Source organism: Acomys russatus, chromosome 5, assembly GCF_903995435.1.
Source record: "Acomys russatus chromosome 5, mAcoRus1.1, whole genome shotgun sequence".
Taxonomy (NCBI): Eukaryota; Metazoa; Chordata; class Mammalia; order Rodentia; family Muridae; genus Acomys; species Acomys russatus.
Window position 1 is genome coordinate 13,735,348 of NC_067141.1, and position 23,614 is coordinate 13,758,961.

The 23,614-nt window shown below is 48.9% G+C and overlaps 1 pseudogene; it reads right to left on the reverse strand.

Moving 5' to 3' along the window:
- Positions 1-21,807: 21,807 nt before the first annotated feature.
- On the reverse strand, positions 21,808-22,222 carry LOC127188793 (60S ribosomal protein L22-like; annotated as a pseudogene).
- Between the last annotated feature and the right edge of the window lie 1,392 nt (positions 22,223-23,614).

The following is a 23,614-nucleotide window of genomic DNA, read 5'->3' on the forward strand; positions in this document are numbered from 1 at the left end:
GCAAACCTGAGATCTTTTAATTCCCACAAATATAGCTGCTTTCCACAGAGACGTACCCGTGTCCCCTACCCCTGGGGCACAGAAAAACCAATCAGTGTCATAAATCCCCCTAGCTTTCAACCTTCTCTCCCTTGAACTGGGGCAGGAGTGGGGGGAGGGGCGACCCAACATCAACACTTACACTAAACCCCTCAATGCTCTACAGAAATATGCTGGCTTATTTCCTTTGTTTGGTCATGTTATACTTGATCAAGTGTGAACGATTAAACTGGTTTCATTAAAGGCAAGTACATTCACGGCTAACATTCAACTTCAATAGCGACTGTAAGCATATTTTGCAAGAAGGAGGGCCTGGTTCTTGCTTGAAACCTACCAGCTCATTAACTTTTCTTTGGGGGGCTATAAAAAAAGGGCACTGGGGGTTTTTCCAGGAGTGTGTCAGAGCCAGACAAAAGGATATTCAATGTTCCAACTTTAAGATACAGTTGCTATTTAGAAAAATAAAAAGGAAACCTTGTTTTCCCATTAAAGTTGCTGGGGCTGAAAATGTTGAATTAGCATTTAAAATATTACTTTGTAATTGCTGTTAAGAAGTACTCTTTGAAATGAAGTAATTATAAAACCAAGACCCTTTTAAAGTCCCATTACTCAAGATGCAAGAGATTTATCTTAAAAAACGTTTCATACCAGAATTGTTCGAAGTAGATGGAAGCTAGTTGTTTAAGAATCTATCTAGAGGCAAGCAGCAGCCCCAGGAGCCGAACGCGAGGTAATTTTAAAACTGTCTTTGAACCCAGCACGAGGAGAGAAGACCGTTTCTCCTTCGAAAAGAGATCCCATAATTGATGCATCCCGTCAAAGTTAGAAAGCAGAGCCACTTTTGTAACCCATCTACCAACGCAATGTTCCCTCAAAAATAACCCACCTCAGACAAAAATATACAAACTCCCAAAAAACTGCAAATAAAGGCGTTTAGGATTTTTAAATTTCCAATGCATAGAGTACTCTTACCTACCCTTCAAGCCACTCGCACCCAAGAACATCTACAAAGTTCCCCTCTCTCTGTTTTTAAAGGAAACAGGGCAAATATCCAGAAAGGTCTATTTGCCCGGGGTTGGGAGTCTGGCGTGGCGACGTAGGCCATTGCCAGCAGCCTTCAAGCACGCAGAGATTTCAGGAGGTACTCCCTGCTCCTCTACAGAACCCTAAACGCGAGGGTCCCCTGGAGCCAACCGCTGCTTGGGCCGCATCTGGGAAAACTAGGGGGTGGGGGCTGGGCAGGGGTACCATAAACGCGCGCACACGCACCCTTGGTGTCGGCGACCATCGTCGCCGGCGGAAAGCAAGCCACGGGAGGGAGTGTGTGCGCGCGAGTGTATGCCCGCGGTGACCGCGCCGAGCTCTCGGGCCCGCGGCCTCCGAGCCCCTTGGGCGCAGCGTGGGCTGCAGACGACCGGCCACGCCGCGGGCCCTCCCGCAGGAACAAGGCCTGGGCGCGCCGGCACTCCCGCGCTGCCGGGCCCGGGTCGCCCGAGGCACTGAGGAGGGCGCGAGCCAGAGAAGAAAGGCTCTTCTCACGGGTCGATCCAGCTCCGCGGAACACCCTATACACAAGAAGGCTACCGCGGCAGCCGGGCAGTACCAGCGCCACGCTGGGTCCCCGGTGCACCAGGCGCGCCCCAGCCAGACCCTTCTACGAAACTTTCTTTTTTGCTTCGCCCCACCCGAAAAGTGCGGCCCCGGAGAGGGCGCGGAGGACAGCGGGCGGAGGGCTAGGAGGAAGTGGTGCCCGCGGGAGCGCGGCCGGGCAGAGGAAATGCCCGCGCCGCCCGCCCCCGCCCTTGCAGCCCGCCCCGGCCCCCCGCCCCGCCGCGACTTTGGCGGGCCGAGCCCCGCGCGCCACTGGAGGCGGCGGCGGCAGCGGCAGATGTGGCCCCGGCTACCCCAAGGAGCCAACAATGCCGGCCGGCAAAACAAAAGGGATCTGCTTCGCGTCTTTCCCGGCCTCTCAGTTACACTCTTGGGGAGCTGCGCGGGATCCCGGGCCGACAGGGGCCGCGCCCCCAGGGGCCCCGAGCCACGCGCGCCCCGACTTGTACCCGCCGACCCCGGTCACCCCCCCTCCCCGCGCCCGCCCGCCTCACAGGAGCAAGGCCTGCCGCACCCTGGCATGCACGGACTCCTGGTCCCCAGGGATCCGGCCGTATTGTCCCCGCGGCGCGCTGCGCGCACGTCCGAGATCGCCGGCAGCCCTCGCGCGCGCACCCTCCAGGCTCCTGGAGCAAGCCGGGGGCTCCTAGGAAACCGTCGCCAGACGCTGCCTCCACTGCCCTCAGGACGCCGCTGCGCTCCGGGTTTCTTTCCTTTTTTTTTTTTTTTTTTTTTTTCCAATCCTGATGGGAAGGAAGGTGACCGCCTACTTCGCATTCATCAACTCATCACAACAACAAAAATCCTGGCGCAAAGGGCGGCCAGTCAGTGGCTAGAGGCGGTGGGCAAGAACCCCCAAGCGGGCGTCCACCCCCGGGGTGAAGCGTGTAGACACCGGGCCGGGGGCGCTGACCAAAGATGTCCTCGGATGCCTGCCCGGTGTCCTTCGCCCTCCTCCTTCTCGGAGTGGCGCAGTGAGGCGCGGGCACGGCGCCCCAGCCAGCGGCCGCAGGTGAGGCGGGGGCGGCGGCAGCCCGGCCCTCCCCGAGGACACCCCCCCTTACCTCGTCCTGGGTCGCCGGCGTCCAAGGAGAAGGGCGCCCACCCGGGAGGCGGCGGCGGTAGCGGAGGCTCCCGCCCCTCCCACCCCACCCGGCGGCGGCGGCGGTGGCGGCGCTGGCGGTGCGGCACCCCCCTCAGCGCGGCATGGCTCCCAGCTCAGTCTCTCGCTCCTCCGGCCGCAGCTGGCTTCTTTGGGCCGCTCCCGAGCCACCTTAAAATGACACACGCACACAGAGACACACACACAAAAACTTAATCTCTCCAGCCCTGAGCCCCACCCCCTCCCGCCCTCCCCTCCCTTCCTTTCCCTTCCCTTCCCTCCCTTCCTTTCCTTCCCTTCCTCCTCCTCCCGTCGCCGCCGAGCCTCTTCCTACTTCCCCACCCACCCCACCCCCTTCCCCCGCCCACCAGCTCCCGATTTCCACCCCCCCTACACACACCCCACCTCGTCCTGGCCGCGCGCCCTCTTGCCAGCTCTGCGGCCTGGAGGGGGCTGCATTGGGGGTCCCCGGCCCGCGCCCGCCCCGCGCCGCGCTCACCCCCCAGAGGATGCAGGCTGCAACTTGGATCCGGGTAGGGAAGGTCCTGAAAGCCGAGCGCCTCCCGGCTATTTGCTCTTCTTTATTTGTTTTCTCCTCCCGGGAAGGAGGAGGAAAGCGCAGAGAAAAGGAAAGAGAAGGACGGAAACAGCGCGGGCCGCTGCTCTAGTGCCCTCCGGCAGAGCAGGAGCGAGGCGGGAGGCGAGGTGAGGGTCCTCTCGCTCACTCGCTTTTTTTTTTTTTTTTCAAAGGCGGGGTCTCTTTGCAAACCAATGACACAACCCCACATGGTCCGGTCTCGCCCCTACTGATAGTTCTCACTACAAATCGGCTCTCTCTAGGGATTAGCAGCTACGCGAAAGTGCTTGCGAGCGCTGCAGGCAGCCGAGGGGGCCGGGCAAGACAGGCACACCCCGGCCCAGCCCAGCACCTCCCTGAAGGCTCTGGGGACGCACGGGGGTCCCGGGGCCGGTGCGGTGACTCCATCCGCCCTCACTCTCCTTCCTCCTCCGCCCCTTCCACGTGGGGCCCGCCACGTGGGGAGACGCGAGCTCCGGCGGGCCTCCGCACGGTCTCCCGGGTGGCCCCTGCTCTGTAGGGCCCCCACCACGCCCGCGTAGCCGACCTGCCCTCTACTCGGCCCCGAGGCTCCAACTTCCTCCTGGGCCCTGCGCAGGCCACAGATGCCGTCCCAGGCCCGCGAGGTCAGGCGCGGGCCGGCCACAGGGGGCACTTGCGATCCCAGATCCCAGATCTGGGAGACCGTGCCGGAGAGGCATCGCTGGCTGCGGGTGCGCGCGGAGATTGGTCTGTGTGCTGGAACTTGCCATGATGTGTTCGCTACGAGAAGCCAAATGTTTTTATACATTAAAAAAAAAAAAAAAAGCCTTTCTGTTGTCTGTATGTCGCTGGGCTATTTTGAAACCCTTGCCTTGATCAAGTCCCCAGCCTCTCTCTCTCTGAGGCCCGCGGGTCGCTTGTGCGATGCCCTTTCGCGATCACGAGACTATAAGTGATTCGGTGCTCTGCAATTGGAATCTGAACTCTTCAACGGCGGTGGGGCACAGCAGTCGCGCCAGACTGGCCAGCATCTGTGCTGGATCCCTTGGCCATGACCCGGGACATCCGAGCGCTGTCCCCGGAAGGGAGCCGGCTCCCTGCGCTCAGGGACCCCAAGTTTACCAGACTCGAGGCGCGCGTATTCTCTGTAGCGATGAGCAGGAACCCTTGGATGAAATTATTTTTAAAAATCTTTTGGGGTCCTAACGACTTGATTAAGGTGTTGGGCTATATGATCGAGAGGAAGGTCTAAGGTCACCACTTTGAAGACCACAGGGACTGCCATTCAAGAGAGCCACCTCGAGTGAGTGACCTCCTCTGGACCTACGCGAGTCCTCTGAGCCCCTCAGCCCATCCCTGTGCGTTCTGGAGAGCGCTGCCCTTCTCGGGCTTTATTTATCTCGGCCTGGTTGCTAAAATGCACACCCAGATGCCGTCAGTGTGGGGTTTCTATGATTGTTTAATAGCCAAATTCAGTTTTTAAACTAGATTAAAAACCTTTTTGAATGGCAACACGGGAACGCCCCTCTCAAACACACCTATCCTGTTTTTTACATGCCCCCAATAGGCCTGGAACTGTACGGCCACGAAGTAGCTCACCGTCTTGGTGTTCTGTGGAAGAATTCACAGGTCTGCACCCTCCCCCTCCCCGGACCCCGTCGTCTTCATCTTCCAGGGCTTTGTGTTCTCACAGATTCCTCTTAAGAGTTCGCTTCTGGAGCAGAGCACCTTGGCACACAGGGAGGCAGCACTCAGGGAGGCCGAGACAAGAGGATCTCTGTGAGTTCAAGCTACAGAGCAAGTCCAGAACAGACAAAGCTACACAGAGAAGCCCTGTCTCCAAAAGAAAAAAAAAAAATTCTGCTTCTCCCCAGCAGCTTCACTCCAAGGTCAAGGAGGCCAGGACTTGTAAACTGACCTTGACCATACTCGGGCTTTCCCTTGGTCCTAAACTGTGGTAGTAAAGGCTCCGGCTTCTTTGTTTCTCAGATCCTTTCCCTTTGTGGCCCTCTGTTCTCACCAAGAAACCACAGTCAGCTGGCTTTTCAGCTTGCTCAGCTTTCCTGCAGTCTGAGTCTGAATTTCCGCTTTAGAAAAATACTATCATGGTCCATGTGGGGTGGGTCAGCCGACAAAGATGCTACCAAGGCCGAGGATATGAGTTCAATTCCAAAAGTCTAGGTAAAGTTGAAAGGAAAGAGTGCACTAAGTTGTTTATAGACCCCTGCACATGTACCACATATCACACAACAATAAGAAAATACTACCCCCCCATTCCTATACACTCAGAATTTTTTTAAAAATTATCTCACACGTCAGCCTGACCACCGGCATTTTAAAATATGGAGCCAAGTAGGTAGTACACTTGACTAGCATGTATGAAGTGTCCTAAATTTATCTCTTGTTCCTAGGGACAGGGGAACCTGGCAGGCACCCAGGTGCAGTTGCACTGCTAATACGTTTGTGACTGGCAAGATGGCTCAGTGGGTAAAGCATTGCCCCCAAGGCAGACAACATAGAAAGAGCAAACTGACTCCCTCAGGTTGCCCTCTCACCTCCACACACATATCATGCCAACCACACAAAAAGAAGTGTACTAATATTTTTAAGAAATGTAAGTCTAGCTGAGTGTAGTGGCGGCACACGCCTTTAATCCCAGCACTCAGGAGGCAGAGGCGGGCTGATTGCTGTGGGTTCAAGGCCAGTCTGGTCTACAAAGTGAGTCTAGGACAGCAAAGGCTACACAGAGAAACTCTGTCTCAGAAGGAAAAAAGAAAAAGAAAGAAAGAAAAGGATAGAAAAGAAATGTTAAGTCTGGTTACCACCAATATGTAAATCTTTTTTCAAAAGATGTTGAGTATAAACAACTAAACCAGAAACAAAAACTCAAGACTGGAGCAGTTAAGAGCACTGCCTGCTCTTCCGGAGGCCCTGATGTCAGTTCCCAGTAACCACATCAGGTGGCTTACAAGCACCTGTAACTCCAGTTCTAAGGGACCTGATGCCCTCTTCTGGTCTACAAAGGTACCTCCGAGTGTGTGTGTGTACACACACACTTAAATAAAACTCTTCAAAATTCAAAAATATAACCCGACTCCATTAACTTCTCTGAGGATGATACACAGATGGCCAATAAGTAAACTCAAAAAATACAAAGGACACTCGGGAGGTAGAGGCAGGCAGATCACTGTCTGCAAAGCGAGCCTTCGCACAGTGCTGATGGCCATGTGGATGCTGCTGCCATGGAAGGAAATGGCCCGGCAGCACCTCAGCAAGCTAAACACAGATCCAGCAACGTTGTCTCTGATTATATGCCCAAAGGAACTAAAAGTAGAGGCTTAAATAGACATACATATACCCATGTTCACAGCAACACTGTTCCCAATAATCAAATGGTGAAAACAAGCCAGGCAAGATGGCGCACGCCTTTAATCCCCGCACTCGGGAGGCAGAAGCAGGCGGATCTCTGTGAGTTTGAGGCCAGCCTGGTCTACAAAGTGAGTCCAGGACAGCCAAGGCTACACAGAGAAAGCCTGTCTTAAAAGGAACAAACAAACAAACAAAAACAAAACAGATCGATGGATGGATGGATGGATGGGATGAAGGACCAGGTGTGGTGGTACACATCTTTAATCTCAGCACTTGGCAGGAGGAACTCAGTGAGTTCAAGGCCAGCCTAGGCTACAGTCTAGGCTACATAGTGAGTTCCAGGCCAGCCAGGGATGCATAGTAAGACCCTGTCTGAAAACAAACCAGAAATAAACGGCTAGGGAGATGGCTTAGTGTGCAAGAACACTTGCTGCACAAACATGACCTGAGTTCATACTCAAAACACCCAGGTAAAAAGCCAGACATAGCTGCCTGGGTCAGTAGCTCCAGCACTGGCATGGATACATTGGATGAAGACAGCCAAGATAACACAGAGAAACCCTGTCTAGAAAAACTACAAAACAAAACAAAACAGAACAGAACCTGAGTATTCTGTGTAGTTCTGGCTGTTTTAGAAGTCACTCTGTAGATGAGGCTGGCCTTGAACTCAGAGATCCACCTGCCTCTGCCTTCTAAGTGCTAGGATTAAAAGTGTGTGCCACCACCGCCCTACTATGAAATGTCCTAAGACAGATAAACATTGGGGGGGGGGAAGACTAATGAAGCAAACCTGACACAAAGAGACAAATAATTTATAACTCTATTTACATGTGGTAAATAAATAAGACTATAGGGAGCACAGTGGTGGCGATGAGGACTGAAAGGAAAAGTATGGGAGCAATTGCTCAGTGTGGCTATTGCTTCCTCTGAAAGCCTGGTGACCCAAGTTGGAGTCCCAGAACCCCATGTATACTGTGGCATGAATGTATACACACACACACACACTCACATACATATACACATACACACAATTTTTTTCAAGATAGAATAGACAAAGGCAGATGTGGTAGTTCACATGTACAATTCTAACTGGGGCAGGAGGATTTCCATGAATTTCTAGTTCATCCTGAGCTGTATGTAGAGTGAGACACTGTCATGCATGAAATGGAAGAAAGGGGGTGAGGAGACAAAGTTGGCTATGGAGGGATGGCTCTTGAAGCTCACGTTCTGCACACTGGCAAAGTTGCGATAATAAGAAAGCCAGAGGTAAATTCTGACTGGCTGGGGGGCTGGAGAGATGGCTCAGCGGTTAAGAGCACCGTCTGCTCTTCCAGAGGTCCTGAGTTCAAGTCCCAGCAACCACATGGTGGCTCACAACCATCTATCATGAGATCTGGTTCCCTTTTCTGGTGTGCAGGTGTACATGCAGGCAGAACACTGTATATGTAATAAATAAATACATCTTAAAAAAAAAAATTCTGACTGGCTGTAATAAACACTCCATGTATGCTTTCATATTCAAGAGGAAGTAAAGTGAGTTCAAGACGTTCCCGCAAACATTTTTTTTTTTTTTTTTTTTTTTTTTTGGTTTTTTTGAGACAGGGTTTCTCTGTGTAGCCTTGGCCATCCTGGACTCACTTTGTAGACTAGGCTGGCCTCAAACTCACAGCGATCCGCCTGCCTCTGCCTCCCAAGTGCTGGGATTAAAGGCATGCGCCACCACGCCCGGCTCCCACAAACATTTTTTTTCCCCCTCATGGTATTTATTTATGATCGGGCTAGGCCTGGTGGCTCAAGATTGCAAGTTCAGCTCTTAAGAGATTGGATGGAGCAAGAGGGCCCCCTGCGAGTTAAGAGTCCAGCACTGGCTACACGGCAAGGCAAGGCGTTGTCTCTAGGCAGACTCTCTGTTCTCTTTTTCCTGATGGTCTGCGTTTACTCAAGAATGTTGCTTTTCCTCAGGCAATGTCATTAACCCACCTTCTGAGGGTTTGCAATTCCCACACAGCCCTGGGTATGCAGTGTGCTTATGCTGCATTCTGCCAACTCAACTCTTCGTCAAGGACTCCCCATTCCCCTGGCTTCTGTGTTTCCTGGTTGACTTCCACCTCCCCTAGTTGGTTCCTTGTGGTTCAGACTCCCCATATTGTGCTTTCTTTCCTTGTTCCAGGGATATTCATTCCCCCGTCTATTTCTAGGTATGCAAATTTGGAGTTCAGGAGAAAGAGTCTTAGCTTTACATTAAGAGATTTGGTCTGAGCCTGGTGTGGTGGCGAATGCCTTGAATCCCAGCACTTGGGAGGCAGAGGCAGGCGGATCTCTGTGAGTTCGAGGCCAGCCTGGTCTACAAAGTGAGTCCAGGACAGCCAAGGCTACACAGAGAAACCCTGTCTTGAAAACCCGAGAGAGAGAGAGAGAGAGAGAGAGAGAGAGAGAGAGAGAGAGAGAGAGAGAGAGAGAGAGAGAGAGAGAGAAATCGCAGATCACTGTGAGTTTGAGGCCAGCCTGGTCTACAAAGCGAGTCCAGGTCAGCCAAGGCTACACAGAGAAACTCTGTCTCGGAAAAATAAAAACAAAGAGATCCGGTCTGAAGCTGGGTGTGGGTGGCCCATGCTTTTATTCCCAGCACTCAGAAGGCAGAGGCAGAAGGATCTCTGCGAGTTTGAGGCCAGCCTAGGCTACAAAATGAGTCCAGGGCAGCCAGGGCTGTTACACAGAGAAACCCTGTCTCCAAAACAAAACAAAACAAAAAGAGGTCTGGTCTGATGAAGCCCCGTGACCCCAAAATGAAGTGTAAGGATACAGACAGGGTAGAAGCCTACGTTGTGTGCCCTCACCACTGCCACTGCCATCCTCCCCACCTTTTTGTTTTGTTTTGTTGGAGACAGGGTTTCTCTGTGTAATATCCCTGGCTGTCCTGGACTTACTCAGTAGATCATGCTGGCCTAAAACTCAGAGGTCTGCCTGCCTCTGCCTCAGGCTGGACTCTTGGTGCAAGCCTCCTGAACCCCCAGAAGGTTGATAATAGTCTTCCTTAACTGAAGCCTCGAGGGACAGGGAAAGATGCCATAGGTAGAAGGGAAGCACTTCCAGAGATGTCAGTGCTGGGCTGCCTGCAGGGCATGTGACCTAGTCATACAGAGATCGATTCATGCTCTGGAATATTTGGCCCTGCTGTTGCCATGATAAGATTTCATGTAGCCTAGGCTGGCCTTGAACTTGTTACATAGCTGAGAATAAACCTTAAATTCTGATCCTCCTGTCTCCCCCACTACCACTTAGTGCTCAGATTACAGGCATGAACCACCGTGCCCAGATTATAAGGGTTTCTCTCTATAACAGCCCTGGCTGTCCTGGACTCGCTTTGTAGACCAGGTTGGCCTTGAACTCACAGCGATCCACCTGCCTCTGCCCCCCAAGTGCTGGAATTAAAGGCGTGCACCACCACGCCCGGCAGAGCTAAGGATTGAACTCCTGGCTTCATGTGTGATTGCCAAGCGGCCTACCAACTGAGTTACATCACTAGGCCCTAAAATTCCTTGTTGTTACTGTTGTTGTTTGAGGCTAGGGTAGAGTTTGAGACAGGGTTTCTCTGTGTATCCTTGGCCATCCTGCACTTGCTTTGTAGACTAGTCTGGCCTTGAACTCAGAGCGATCCCCCTGCTTCTGCCTCTCTGAGTGCTGGGATTAAAGGTGTGTGCCACCACACACTGCTTTAAACTTTTTTGCTTGGTTGCTTTGTTTTTGTTTTGTTTTGTTTTGTTTTTTGTTTTTCCTTCGAGACAGGGTTTCTCTGTGTAGCCTTGGCTGTCCCGGCCTCGCTCTGTAGACCAGCTTGCCCTCGAACTCACAGTTATCTGCCTTCCTCTGCCTCCAGAGTACTGGGATTAAAGGCGTGCGCCACTATGGCCTGGTTTAAACTTTTTTTTTAAATAGGCTGGTCTATATGTAGTTGAGAATTACCTGAAATTCTGATTCTCCTGCCTCTTCCTCCCCAGCCCAGGGATTACGATGTATATGCTCCTATGTCTGATTTATGTGTGCAGGGGATTGAAAGCGAGGCTTCCTGCATGCAAACCATGCACTCTGCCCAGTGAGCTACATCCTCAGCCACCGACAATTCATTTCAAATTCCTTATGAGCAGCTTCTTGGTGGGAGGAAAGACATTACAACATAAAAGTAGCATTTGGGCAGAAGTGTCTCATCAGGTCTGTGAGCAGAGACCTCAGAGAAAGTGCTTACCCAGAACTGAAGTTTTGGGGGAAGTCTTTTGCAGAATTACTGACTGCTGTGAGCTGGGCGCGGTGGACCACACTGTTAGTCCCAGCACCTGGGGGAGGCAGAGGCAAGCCGATCTCTGTAAACTTGAGGTCAGCCTGGTCTACGTAGTGAGTTCCAAGACAGCCAGGGCTATTAAAAAAAAGCCAAAAAATAACTTGAATGTTGCGTAATTTAGGTTCCAGGTGGTTCTCACTTATTGAGCACAAGTCTCAGGGTTGATCAAAGGACTCCTCAGCTGACAAACAATTCTCCATCTCTCTAAATCCATTCCTACTGCAGAGTGAGTCACCAGACAGGCTCCATACGGTAACGCACCATCCGCTGCGTGTGTAAAGCATCAACTTTACACATGAGGTCCTTGGTGCTTAGAACAAGTACCACTGGGCTCTGCCTATAGTCTATGTAGGTGCATGGAACCCCGTGCTCAGAAACACCTCATGTTTACTTTAATGCTCTGCAAGCACTATCTCCATCTCTTGTTTGTTTGTTTTTTGAGACAGGGTTTCCCTGTGTAGCCCTGGCTGTCCTAGACTCCCTTTGTAGACCAGGCTGGCCTCGAACTCACAGAGATCCACCTACCTCTGCCTCCCAAGTGCTGGGATTAAAGGCGTGTGCTATCATGCCCAGCCACCATCTCCATCTTGAAATTCTTAGCCCGGTGGTGGTAATCCTAGCATTTGGGAAACAGAAGCAGGCAAAACAAACTTGAGGACAACCTGGACTACATTCTAATAGCAGGACAGCCAGGGCTACTTAGGGAGACCCTGCCTCAATTCACTTCCCCCTAACAAAGATTGTTAATAAGTACGAACAAAGAGTAGAGTCTTGTGTTTTCTTTTGCTCTGTGGCTGGTGCAACCCACCGGATTCGGCTAGTCCTACTGTGATCTCAGCAAGCAGCTGTGGTGAGTCTCTGGGTGTAAGCTGACTCCATTCACACCTTGGCAGACACTCTGTACCACTGGGGGGGGGGGGCTATATTCTGCCTTTGGCTTTGACCACCTCCAACACCAGAGGGGCAGGAACAAAGGTGTTGGGCCTTTAGAGAGACTGCTCTGGAATGTGTTATGTGCACATTTCAGAAGTCTCAGCAAAATTCCCTAGGGCCCTTGTGCTCATTCCCTTCCGTATATTCCTGGGGAACGAGTCAGCAAGCCAGATACTTAGGACGAAAGATTTTTGTTGTTGCTGCTGTTGTGGTTGTTATCCCTCAATTCCAGAAACAAAGAAACCCCATCAGAGGGCTCTGTCTCTATGGCTCTCCTTCTGCCTCCTTAGTACTCCTGCAGCTTGTGGACACACTGCACATGACCATTTACCTGGGTTTCTCCCCTTTGATGGACACCAGTTCCAACTCGAGAGTTTCTCCTAATCCAGAATTACTCACCTGAATTTGGTTACTGATGCAAAGACTCTAGCTCCAAATATGGTCCCACTAACAGGTACCAGAGGTTAGAACTTGGCTCTCACCACCACATTCTGCCCACCAGAAATGAAAAACGGAAATGACTCAAAATAAACTGGTTACTTTAAATGGACAATATAGACACTATCGTATCGCTCTAAGAAAGCTAAGGTTCTTGGGGAGATTGTAACCCTGTGTTGACATAGCCTTTGGGAAATGAACTGAGAATTTAACTTTTGATACAGGCCACAATCCCAACTGGGCTTTTCCCATGGAGATATTTATAAATAGCCTCAGGTGTTAATTATTAATATCTATAAAATATTTATTAAACACTTTATTTATGCCAGGCTCCTGTGCCAGGCACTGGCAAGACAAAGAGGACTTGGACACAGACTTAGCCCTTGAAGAGCTCCTGGCCCTTTAGGCAATGATAGGAACTCACAAGTGCATACAGGAGCACTTATTAACACCTACTGTATGCATGGCACAAGCTAGTTTTGAGGACTTAGCTCTTTTCCCATCTGCAATCTGATTGAACCACCCAAGGCAAAGCATAAAAACACAGGAGCCACTGCATAGGGCACTCAGACTGCAAAGGGGGATCTTTTCTTGACTCACCCTTTGTTTTCTTTTGGCTAGGTGGTTCATGCCCCTTTCTGGGCCTCTCTCTCTTTCTCTATAAAGATGAGCTATTGATGAGGCTTGAACATGCAAAAGCATTTGCTGTGCAAGTCCGGTGGCCTAAAGTCAATCCCCAAAACCCATGGGAATGTGGAAGGAAAGAACCAACTCCACAAAGTCGCCTCTGACCTCCACGTGTGTGTACCTATGCATGCGCTGCCTCCCACAGCATGCATGTATTGACATACTCGTGATAAATAAATTAATTAATTAAAGACTGAGCAAAGGAAACGAAAACATGGAGGGATTGGAGATGTAGTTCAGTGGGAAGGGGTGTTCGCTTAGAATGCAATACCCAGTGTCCCATAAACTGGGTGTGGCGGTGCACGCCTCTGATCCGAGCACTTGGGAGGTAGAGACAGGTAGAGATATATAGTGGGTTTGAGGCAAACCTGGATACATAAGATCCTGTTTCAAAACAGAGAGAAAGGAGGGCTGGAGAGACGGCTCAGCAGTTAAAGAATGCTTACTGCTCTTGCAGAGGTCTTGGGCTTAGTTCCTAGCACCCATATAAGGCAGCCCACAATACCTTTAATGCCTGTTCTAGGGGATTTGATATTCCCTTTTGACCTCTGTGGGCACTGTACATACTTAGTGCAAACACATATATGCACATAATTAAACATAAATTGAAAACATTTTTAAAAAGAGATCTAAACCTTCCATTGTCACCATAGTCTCCTGCACCAAATGAGACTTTTACTAAGCACCTATTTTGTTCCAAAAACAGTATAGTGTCCTTGCTAAACATTACTGCATTTATTCTTCACAGTATTCCTATGAGTTCTAGAATTGAAATTATTTCCATTTTAGCTGAGTTCTCTACTGTGCATGCCATCTCAGAGGCCAAGGCAGGATGATCTGGAATTAGAAGTCAGCCTTGGAACACAGGGTGATCCCACTCAAAAATAAAACTATTCCCTTTTTTCTTTTTCTTTCTTTCTTTCCTTTGTTTGTTTGTTTGTTTTTCAGACAGGATCTCATTATGTAGCTCTAGTCGTTCTGGAACTTACCCTGTGGTCCAGGCTGGCCTTGAACTCAGAGATCCACCGGCCTCTGCCTCCCAAGTGCTGGGATAAAAGGCGTGCGCCACCCACTCCAGGGTTATGGATTATCTTTTGCAAGCTGGCAGAGGGGAGCTCCTGAAGATGACAGGAATATGGCTTAGACCAAGTCACTGTGCCATCTTGCCTTTGTGGTCCACGATAGTTCAGGACTAATTGCACTTGTGAAGGGGGCACTGACCCATCTGGTGAGTGAGAGGAGGAAGATGTGGGCTGGCAGGGAAGAGCTCCGTCTTTCCCACATGCCCAGTTGGAGCAAGCCACTGTTTCTATTCCTCCACTTTAGCATCCCCTAAACCTGAAGAACATTCCAGACCTGGCAGGTTTATCTCTGTGCTAGTTGCCAGAAAGCTCACCCCGCTCCCCAGGTTTCCACCTTCTCTGTGCTCCTCGCTTCATCCAAGATCTACCTCATACACTACTGTCTTTCCAAGCTGGCTGCCTATTGGCCAATAGGAAGCAATTGTCCAGAGGAAGGGAAAGGAGGTTAGTGTATCTGTTTCTCTGTTTTTTTTTTTTGGTTTTGTTTTGTTTTTGTTTTGTTTTCTGAGACAGGGTTTCTGTGTGCAGCCTCAGCTGTCCTGGACTCACTTTATAGACCAGGCTGGCCTTGAACTCACAGCGATCTGCCAGCCTCTGCCTCTGGAGTGCTGGGGTTAAAGGTGTGCGCCACCATGCCCAGCAGTGCCTCCATTTTAAAGGGTTCCTCCCAATGGTTTATAGCACATCTGCGAGCTTGTGCAGTGACCTCACCCCCACTATCGAACTCCAGCACATTTAAAACAAGATGTATGTTTTTACTTCATGTGTATGAGTGCTATGCCTGTTTGTAGGTGTGCCATATGTGTGTGGTGCCCTTCTATATCAGAAGAGGGAGTCAGAATCCCTGGCATTGGAGTTACAGATGGTTTGTGAGCTGCCTTGTGGTGCTGGGAACTGAGCTCTGGTCCTCTGTAGGAGCAGCAAGTGCTTTTCAGCGCCCCTGTTGTCAAGGCTCAGCCCTTTGTAGCATGAGCTTGAATTCCATTCCCTTCAGGCATCTTTTTTGACACTATCCGCACTTCTTTCTGGAGTCTTGGAGCTTGTTTTCTTGTCCTTGGGTCCAGGGAGGGAGGATAGCCTCAGGCAGCTACACTAGCTTATGGTCGGTTGAATCCTTACAGCATTTCACTTGGGGTTTGTCTTTATATAATATTGGGGTCCTTCCTGTCACCCAATTTCCTCACACATGGGCTGTACTTTGGATGGATTTCCATAAGAGTTTATGTGTCTTTTCATAATAAGTTTGCACTGAACCAGCAACAGATTGGTGGATGGCTCCTCCTCACGCCCATTGCCAAACCTATGAATTGTCTTCTGACTTCCACATATACACTGTGGCATGTGTGACTTACCCCTCCCTGCAATGTATATATTAAGAAAGAAAGAAAGAAAGAAAGCCGAGCATGGTGGCACACACTTTTAATCCCAGCATTTAAGAGACAGAGGCCCGCAGATCTCTGTGAGTTCAAGGCCAGCCTGGTCTACAAATTGAGTCCAGGACAGCCAAGGCTACACAGAGAAATACTGTCTTGAAAAGAAAGAAAGAAGAAGTCCTGAGAGCCAAATATGGTGATGGTGATGACTCAGAGCAGTACTACACATTGTTTCAAAAAAACTAATTAGCTAATTAAATGAATGTTAAAAATAATCAAAAGAATCATGAGGGCTCTCAACCTCGCCAACCCTGTCACTTCTGGAAGTGTGAGTCAGGACGGCCTAGTGGCCCCATTTGAGAGGTGGCTCTCTGGCTTGCCTGAAGTGGGGGTTCAAGCAGCTCCCATTGAATGGCTGGGCTGCAAAGTGGTCACAACTTTTGAGTTCATGAGAAGGCATACATGGGGAATGAATGAAGCCCTCACTTTTCAAAGAGGGCTCCCTGGGTGGGCTGTGGGGCTGACAAGGAGCCATTTTCTTGCTTTCATCAGTCACCACTGGTGGCCGGGAACAGACTGTCCAACCCTGCCTACTCCTGAGATTCTCAGAGGTTTCAATGAGTTTCATTTATTAATAGGGAACAGTTTGGCTCAGGGAAACAGAACAATACTTACAAATAACCCCCTATTACTTAAGACCTTGATTCTTACTGTATTCTGGAAAAGCTAGCAAGCACAGCAGAGCAGGACAGTGGGGCCTCGGTGTAGGTGGAAGAGCACAGAGAAAGGAAGCATGGTCTCCTTCAGCCATCTTCTTGTGCCAGGTCCAGTGAGGACCACAGAGAAAAGACCAAGGTCCTCTTCAGCCATGTGATTATGGCAGGTCCAGTGACTGTTTACATCTTAATGATAAGACTCAAGAGCCAGGCAGTTGTGTTTTGTTTTTTTCTTCTGTTCTTTTGGATTGTGGTTTTGTTTGTTTGTTTGTTTGTTTTGTTTTGTTTTTGGTTTGTCATTTTGTAAACCAGGCTGGCCTCAAACTCACAGTGATCTGCCTCTTCTGCCTCCCAGTGCTGGGATTAAAGGTGTATGCCACCATGCCTGGTGAAATAGCTGTTTAAAACAGAAAAACTCTACAAAATAACCAGGCAAAGGGGGCATACACCTTTAATCCCAACGCTTGGGAGGCAGAGGCAGGTAGAGCTCTGAGTTTGAGGCCAGCCTCCTCTACAAATTGAGTCCAGGATAGCCAAGGCTACACAGAGAAACCCTGTCTCGAAAAACCAAAAGAAGAAAGAAAGAAAAAAGTTAGAGATCAGCCCACGTAATGTAGTAAGTTTCTTTCTAAAATGAAGACTAGAATCAACTATGGAGGTGGTCCATAATAAGATCCTGTCTCAAGAAGGAACAACAAGAAAAACAAACAAACAAAAACAAAAAACAGGGCTGGAGAGATGGCTCAGAGGTTAAGAGCACTGTCTGTTCTTCCTGAGTTCAATTCCCAGCAACCACATAGTGGCTCACAACTATCTACAATGAGATCTGGTGCCCTCTTCTGGTGTGCAGGCACACATTTGGGCAGAATACTGTATAAATAAATAAATTAAAAAAAAAACAAAACCAAAAAACAAAAGCCAAAGGCGTGGGGGGATGGCTCAGTGTGGAAAGCACTCCTGAGGTGCTGAGGAGCACTCCTGAGCTCTGTTCTAGTATCCATGTGAATGCCAAGCAGGTGTGACAAACACACCTGTAATTCCAGCTCTGGAAACGGAGACAGGGATCTGCTCAGCAAGTTGGCTAGCTAGAGTAGTCCAATTGATGAGCTCTGTGCGCAAGTGATCCAGGAAGACGCCCTCCACACACACCTGCATATACATGTTAACCTCCCTCCTTCACATGTATGCACACTGCACACACAAGCACACCACACATACGTACAAAGGAAAAAGAGACTGAAAATGGTCAACTGACACATGGAAGAGTGCTCAATACCAGCTAAATAAATAAATAAGTAAATAAAATAAAAAAATCAAAATGCAAATGAAAACCATACTGAGCCTACCTGGTTGGTGATAGTACACACCTGTAATCCCAGTACTTGGGAAGCAGAGGCAAGGCAGATCGCTGTGAGTTCAAGGCCAGCCTGGTTTACAAAGCAAGTCCAGGACAGCCAAGACTACACAGAGAAATCCTGTCTCAAAGGAATAAAAATTATAATGGGGCCCCAACTTTGAGTGGTTCATGTGCATGTACACAGACTAAAAACTGGAAAGTATATATAGAAAATGAGTAAGGGAAGCCAGGTGTGGTGGCACACACCTTTAATGCCAGCACTCAGGAGGCAGAGGCAGGCGGATCGCTGTGAGTTCGAGGCCAGCCTGGTCTACAAAGCAAGCCTAGGAGAGCCAAGGCTACACAGCCAAACTCTGTCTTGAAAAACCAAACCAGCCAACCAACCAACCAACCAAAAACCAGAAAATTAGTAAGGGAATCAGAGTTAGAAATAAGCTTTATGAGTCCTTGTCTGTTTGCCTCTATTCTTTGAGCCAAATACATACCAGTTTTGTAATCATAAGTACGAGATTATATTTTTGGTTACATTAGTGTGTGTGTGTGTGTGTGTGTGTGTGTGTGTGTGTGTGTGTGTGTGTGTGTGTGTAGATCAAGGGACAATTTCCAGGAGTCTTTTTTGTTGTTGCTGCTGCTGTTGACCAGGCTGGCTTTGAACTCATAGAGATTAAAAGCATGAGTCACCACCACCTAGCTGATTACTATATATGTGTGTGTTTGCCTGAGGTATGTGCACATGAGTTCAGGTGCCCTTGGAAGCCAGAAGAGAGTTTAGTTACAGGTGCTTGTAAACTGCCTGAAGTGGGTGCTAGGAACCGAACCAGATCCTCTGCAATGACAACAAAGGCAACTAATGCAATATTACTTCATGAAAGCAATCAAGGTGGGAATTTTTGGCTTCTTGACCCTGTTACCAAACACTTCCCAGTGGGCTGGACGAATAAGAGCCACTTGCACCATCAGTGTGAAGCTGTCTCCATCGCAGCCAATGAAAATCATTTGCAACGTCTCACTTGGTTCGTTGGCATGTTTCTGCAAACAGGGTCTTGGCTGGGAAGGCTGGGGATCACTTTGCTTTGCTTTTCTCTTTCTCATTGTCTACATCAAGCTGGCCTTGGACTCAGATATCTACCTATTTCTGTCTCCTGAGTTCTGGGATCAAAGGTATGCACTGCCATATTTGCCTGGCTGACCTGTTTTCTTGAAAACAAAAACAAAAACAAACACACAAACAGAGAGTGTGGATAGATGGCTCAGCTGTTAAGACCACTTGCTGCTCTTTCAGAAGACCCAAGTTTGGTTCCTGGTACATATATCAGGCTGCTCATAACCGTCTGAAGCTCTAGCTCCCAAGTACCCATTGCCTCTGTCCTCCCTGGTACCTGTGCACACACCCACATGTGTGAGTACACACACACACACACACACACACACACACACACACACACACACACACACTAATAAAAACAAACCAAAAAGAGAATTATGAGGCTACTTCTCCCAGGAGTAGGCTACTTCTGGAAAGCCTGCCCAGAGGGTGCTTGTGGGGCACTGGCCTAGATGACTGGGGCTTCTATCAGCTTGACTGGACATTCATTTATCAAGCCTGTGAGCACGTCACGGGATTCAGAGCCGAGGTTTATTTACTGTAATGTATAGTATCTTCGGGGACCATTGCACACAGATACCAGCAATTAACTCAATCTAAGAATCACCACTTTTGCAATTAATAGAATACCAATCCAACACTCTAATTATAAACACGGCCCAAAAGGTCAGTCCAACAGGGAGCAGGGAGCCTCCTAATTAGGGAGGACTTTCAACACAAACTCAGAATAGTGATGTGGAGGGTCAGATGGGAAAATGCACTGATCTGTGCCGAGTCACCCAGGCCGGGAGCACAGCACAGACAATTGGCCCTCACCTGTGCCCGCAAAGCCTCATTTGTTCTGCTCACAAGAGCTGTGGGGAAGAGACAGTCGAACATGTGGTATGAAAAGCAGAGGATTTCTTTGCCTGGAAAGATAGCTCAGAGGTTAAGAGCCCTGGGTGCTCATCCAAAGGTCCTGAGTTCAACTCCCAGCAACCACACAGTGGCTCGCAACCACCTATAATGGAATGTGGTGCCCTCTTCTATCTAGCTGATTCTCTCTTCTGTCATGCAGGCACACATGCAATAGCGTGCTCATATATACATTAATAAATAACTTTTTTTCTTTTGTTTTGTTTTGTTTCAAGACAGGGTTTCTCTGTGTAGCCTTGGCTGTCCTGGAACTCACTCTGTAGATCAGGCTGACCTCGAACTCACAGAGATTCACCTGCCTCTGCCTCCTGAGTGTCAGGATTAAAGGAGTGTGCCACCACGCCTGGCTAATAAATAACTATTCTTAAAAAAGAAAAGACAAGAAGAGGAGGGGCCTAGAGACCACTCAGTGATTAACAATATTTTTTGCTCTTGTAGAAAACCTAAGCTTGGTTTTCAGCTAGGAGTCGGGGTACATAAGCCCTTTCCTATCCATGCCGGAACTTTGACTGGCTTGATCTTGCACAGGTCTTGTACAGATCACCATAGCTGCTGTGAGTTCAGGATGCAATAGCCACATTATGCCTAGAAAACATCCATTCACAGCATCCCCCAGCTTTTACATTCTTTCTGTCCCTCCAGGTGATGGTATTACTAGTATTTGTTACCATGCTTTTTTTTTTTTTTTTAAACATAGGTTCTGGGCATTGAACTCAAGTGTTTGTGCTTGCAAGACAAACTTTTTTGTGGACAGGACTATTTTCCCTAGACCAAAAATCAGGCTTTCTTAAGTGGCTGATCTTGTTTCATGATTGAACTCCTCCTTTGGACGCATTAAAACATCTCAAAGTCCTGAAGCTTCCAATAAGAGACACAGCTGATGCTTTGGCCCGCAGTGACTTTCCAGGGTCTTCTAGAAGCCCAGGACCCCACACCTGCGCAGGAAGACAATGGGGTGACATTCTGAGGAACTGCCAAGAAGAAAACCAACCAATAAAGAGAAGCAGACTTTTAACCAGAGACCCAGGGCACATGTTTCTGGTCCCAAGGGTGTCTGTCTTCCAGAAGCACCATGACAAAAGTCATGACAGGACCTGGCTGTGTGAAATGGCCTTTGTCTGTCACTTCTTTGGGCATGGGGCTGCTGACACAGCAAATGTCATCCTGGGCTGACCCCATTTTCTCCTACATCTGCTGGCACTGAATGTTGATTGGCCCTGGGATAGATACTGAAGAAATCTGTGCCTGAGGCGAGGACAGGGCAGTCATCTGGGTACCAGAGGCTCTAAAATGCCTCCTGAGGGCTGGGTCCTAGTGGCAGAATGTGCGTTCCTGGTGGGAAATTGGATTCCCTAGAACTGGAATTATTATAATGATTGTGAGCTGCCACCTAGGTTCTGGAAATTGAATCCAGGTCCTCTGGAAAAGTGTCCAGTGGTATTAATTACTGAGCCGTCTCTTCGGTCCCCAGCCCTGTCTTTTTGGTCTTCTCTCTGGGATGCTCACCTCCTCACCACCATCCATGTTGGTGAGAATGGAGGTTGCGTCCTTCCCTGCTACCCTTGCACACCCTTGGCACACAGCATGGGATGGGATGCCTGGAAGTTTGAGTTGGCTGGAGAGACCCCTCCAGTCTCAGAGCTGAGGGGCAGTGGCTTCTCTCTTCTGGGAACTATGTAGACCTCCCCTGAAGTGAGAGGAATGAACTAATGTCTCCTTTGCTCCGTACCTTCAAGAGGGCAGCTCCAGAGGGTGACTCCTTCCTGCCACATGTTCTAGAGCAGTGGTTCTCAACCTGTGCTGCAGCTCTTTAATACAGTTCCTTTTGCTGTGGTGACACTCCAGCCATAAACTCATTTTCATTGGTACTTCATAATTGTGATTTTGCTGCTGTTCAGAATCATAATGTAAATATCTGTGTCTTTCCCCGCCCCCACGGTTTTGTTCCTAAGGTTTCTTTTTAATTATTTAATTTTATTTTATGTGCATTAGTATGGAGGCAAGGGTGTCAGATCCCTTGGAACTGGAATTACAGACAGTTGTGAGCTGCCATGTGGGTGCTGGGAATTGAACCCAGGTCCTTTGGAAGAGCAGACAGTGCTCTTAACCACTGAGCCATCTCTCCAGCCCCTTGTTCCTAAGTTTTATTTATGAATTAATACAAAATACTCCAGACCAACATGTCTCAATCCTCGTCCTCCTCCTCCTCCTCTTCCTCCTCCTCCTCATCCTGGTTGATCTGGAAGTATGTAATTCATAACTCTCTTTGCTGTTGGCGACAACAGTCTCGAAGACTGTTCTTCTTCAAATATTTTTTGGTGAGATATTTCAAATACCTTTTGGAGAAAGGCACCTCAGAAGTGACAGTGATCTTGCTCTTGCTCCACTTGATGGTCACAACCCCTCTGCCTAGGTTCCCCACTTTGCCATTGACCTTGATTCTTTCCTGGAGGAACTGCTCAAAATTGGCATCATCCATGATTCCATCTTCTACAGGATGAGTGCAGTCAAGGGTGAACTTCAAAACTTGCTTCTTTTTTTTTTTGCCCCCCTTCGCCACAAGCTTTTTCCCGGGCGCCATGGCGGCAGAGGAGGCAGAAAGGGAGAAATATCTGTGTCTTATGGTGGTCTTAGGTGACCCCTGTGGAAGAGTTGTTTGACCCCCACCCCAAAGGGGTCTTGACCCACAGATTGAGAACTGCTGTTATAGAGTAATTCCACATGGAGTCTTCCCAGGCAAACAGACCCACAATCTTTCCTTGTTCTCTTTTTCGTTTATGCCCCTAGACATATAAGGGGCATTTGCTACGTGCTGGGCACTGTGATGCCACTGGGTACAAAGGGATGGTCTCAGGCCTTGTCCTAAAGGGCCTCTAAATAGGAGGGAAGTCATTTGGTCACAGGAAGACAGGGTCTGAGAGCTATCCAGAGGAGAGAAAGAGAGCTTAGCGGTGCAGAGAAGGTGGCTAGGAAAAGCTTGCAGCCTTGGAAACATTGGTGTACTATCTGAAAAAAAAAGAGAAAGTCACACATGTGACAAGTGTGTGTAGGCATGTGTGACTTCTGTATTCAAGTGACCTTGTTGTTTTTATTTGTGTGCACATGTCAGTATGGATGGCTAATATGTGTTTATATATCTGCACCTATAGGTATCAGGGTATTATATGTGTGTGTGTGTTTAAGTATGAATGGCTGAATACATATTTATGTATTTGTATATATGGGTACCAGGGTATCTGTGTGTGTATGTATGTTGTGTTTATACATATTTACCTTGTGAACATATGTATGCAGGGGTTTGCATGTATGATTATGAGCACATGTGTTTATAAATGTGTGTGACCATGTAGATGCATAAGTGTACACTGGCTTATACGTATCTGTTCATATGCGTTTACATGTGTTCTATGTCCAGTATATATGTGTGTATTACAAGCGTGCATGTATTCATGAGAGACTGGCATGTATATATATGAGACACACAGTATGTGAGCGTGCGTGTATGTATATGCACATTGTCTTAACTGTGTGGGCCAAACTTATGTCTGTGCATTTATTTGTGTTTGTGTGTGAAGTACATGTGCGTGGCATTGTGAATGTGTGTGTGGTTGCTTGTGTGAGTGTGTGTGTTTACACGTATGTATGAGCATGCTTTCATATAAATGTGCACTGCCTTAAACCTGTCTATTCGTATGTATATGTATGTGTCTGTGAGTTCAGTGTGTGTGTGCATGCAGTGTGAGTATCTGGAAGGGTGTGTTGGGCAGAGGAAACAGCAGGTGGTGGAAACATAAGGGGAGTGGACACTGTGGGATACTGAGCGAGAGGTGCTAGGTAACAGATGCTGAGAGGAGTTGAGGGTTTTTTCTTTTTCTCCTTGGAGACCACCTGAGGACTCAGGACTGAATCTGTAAGTCCCGAAGCATCACTGATAAGCAGGAGAGTGGTGTGCCCAGGCCAGGTGCAGTGGCCCTCCCTTACTCTTTGTAGCA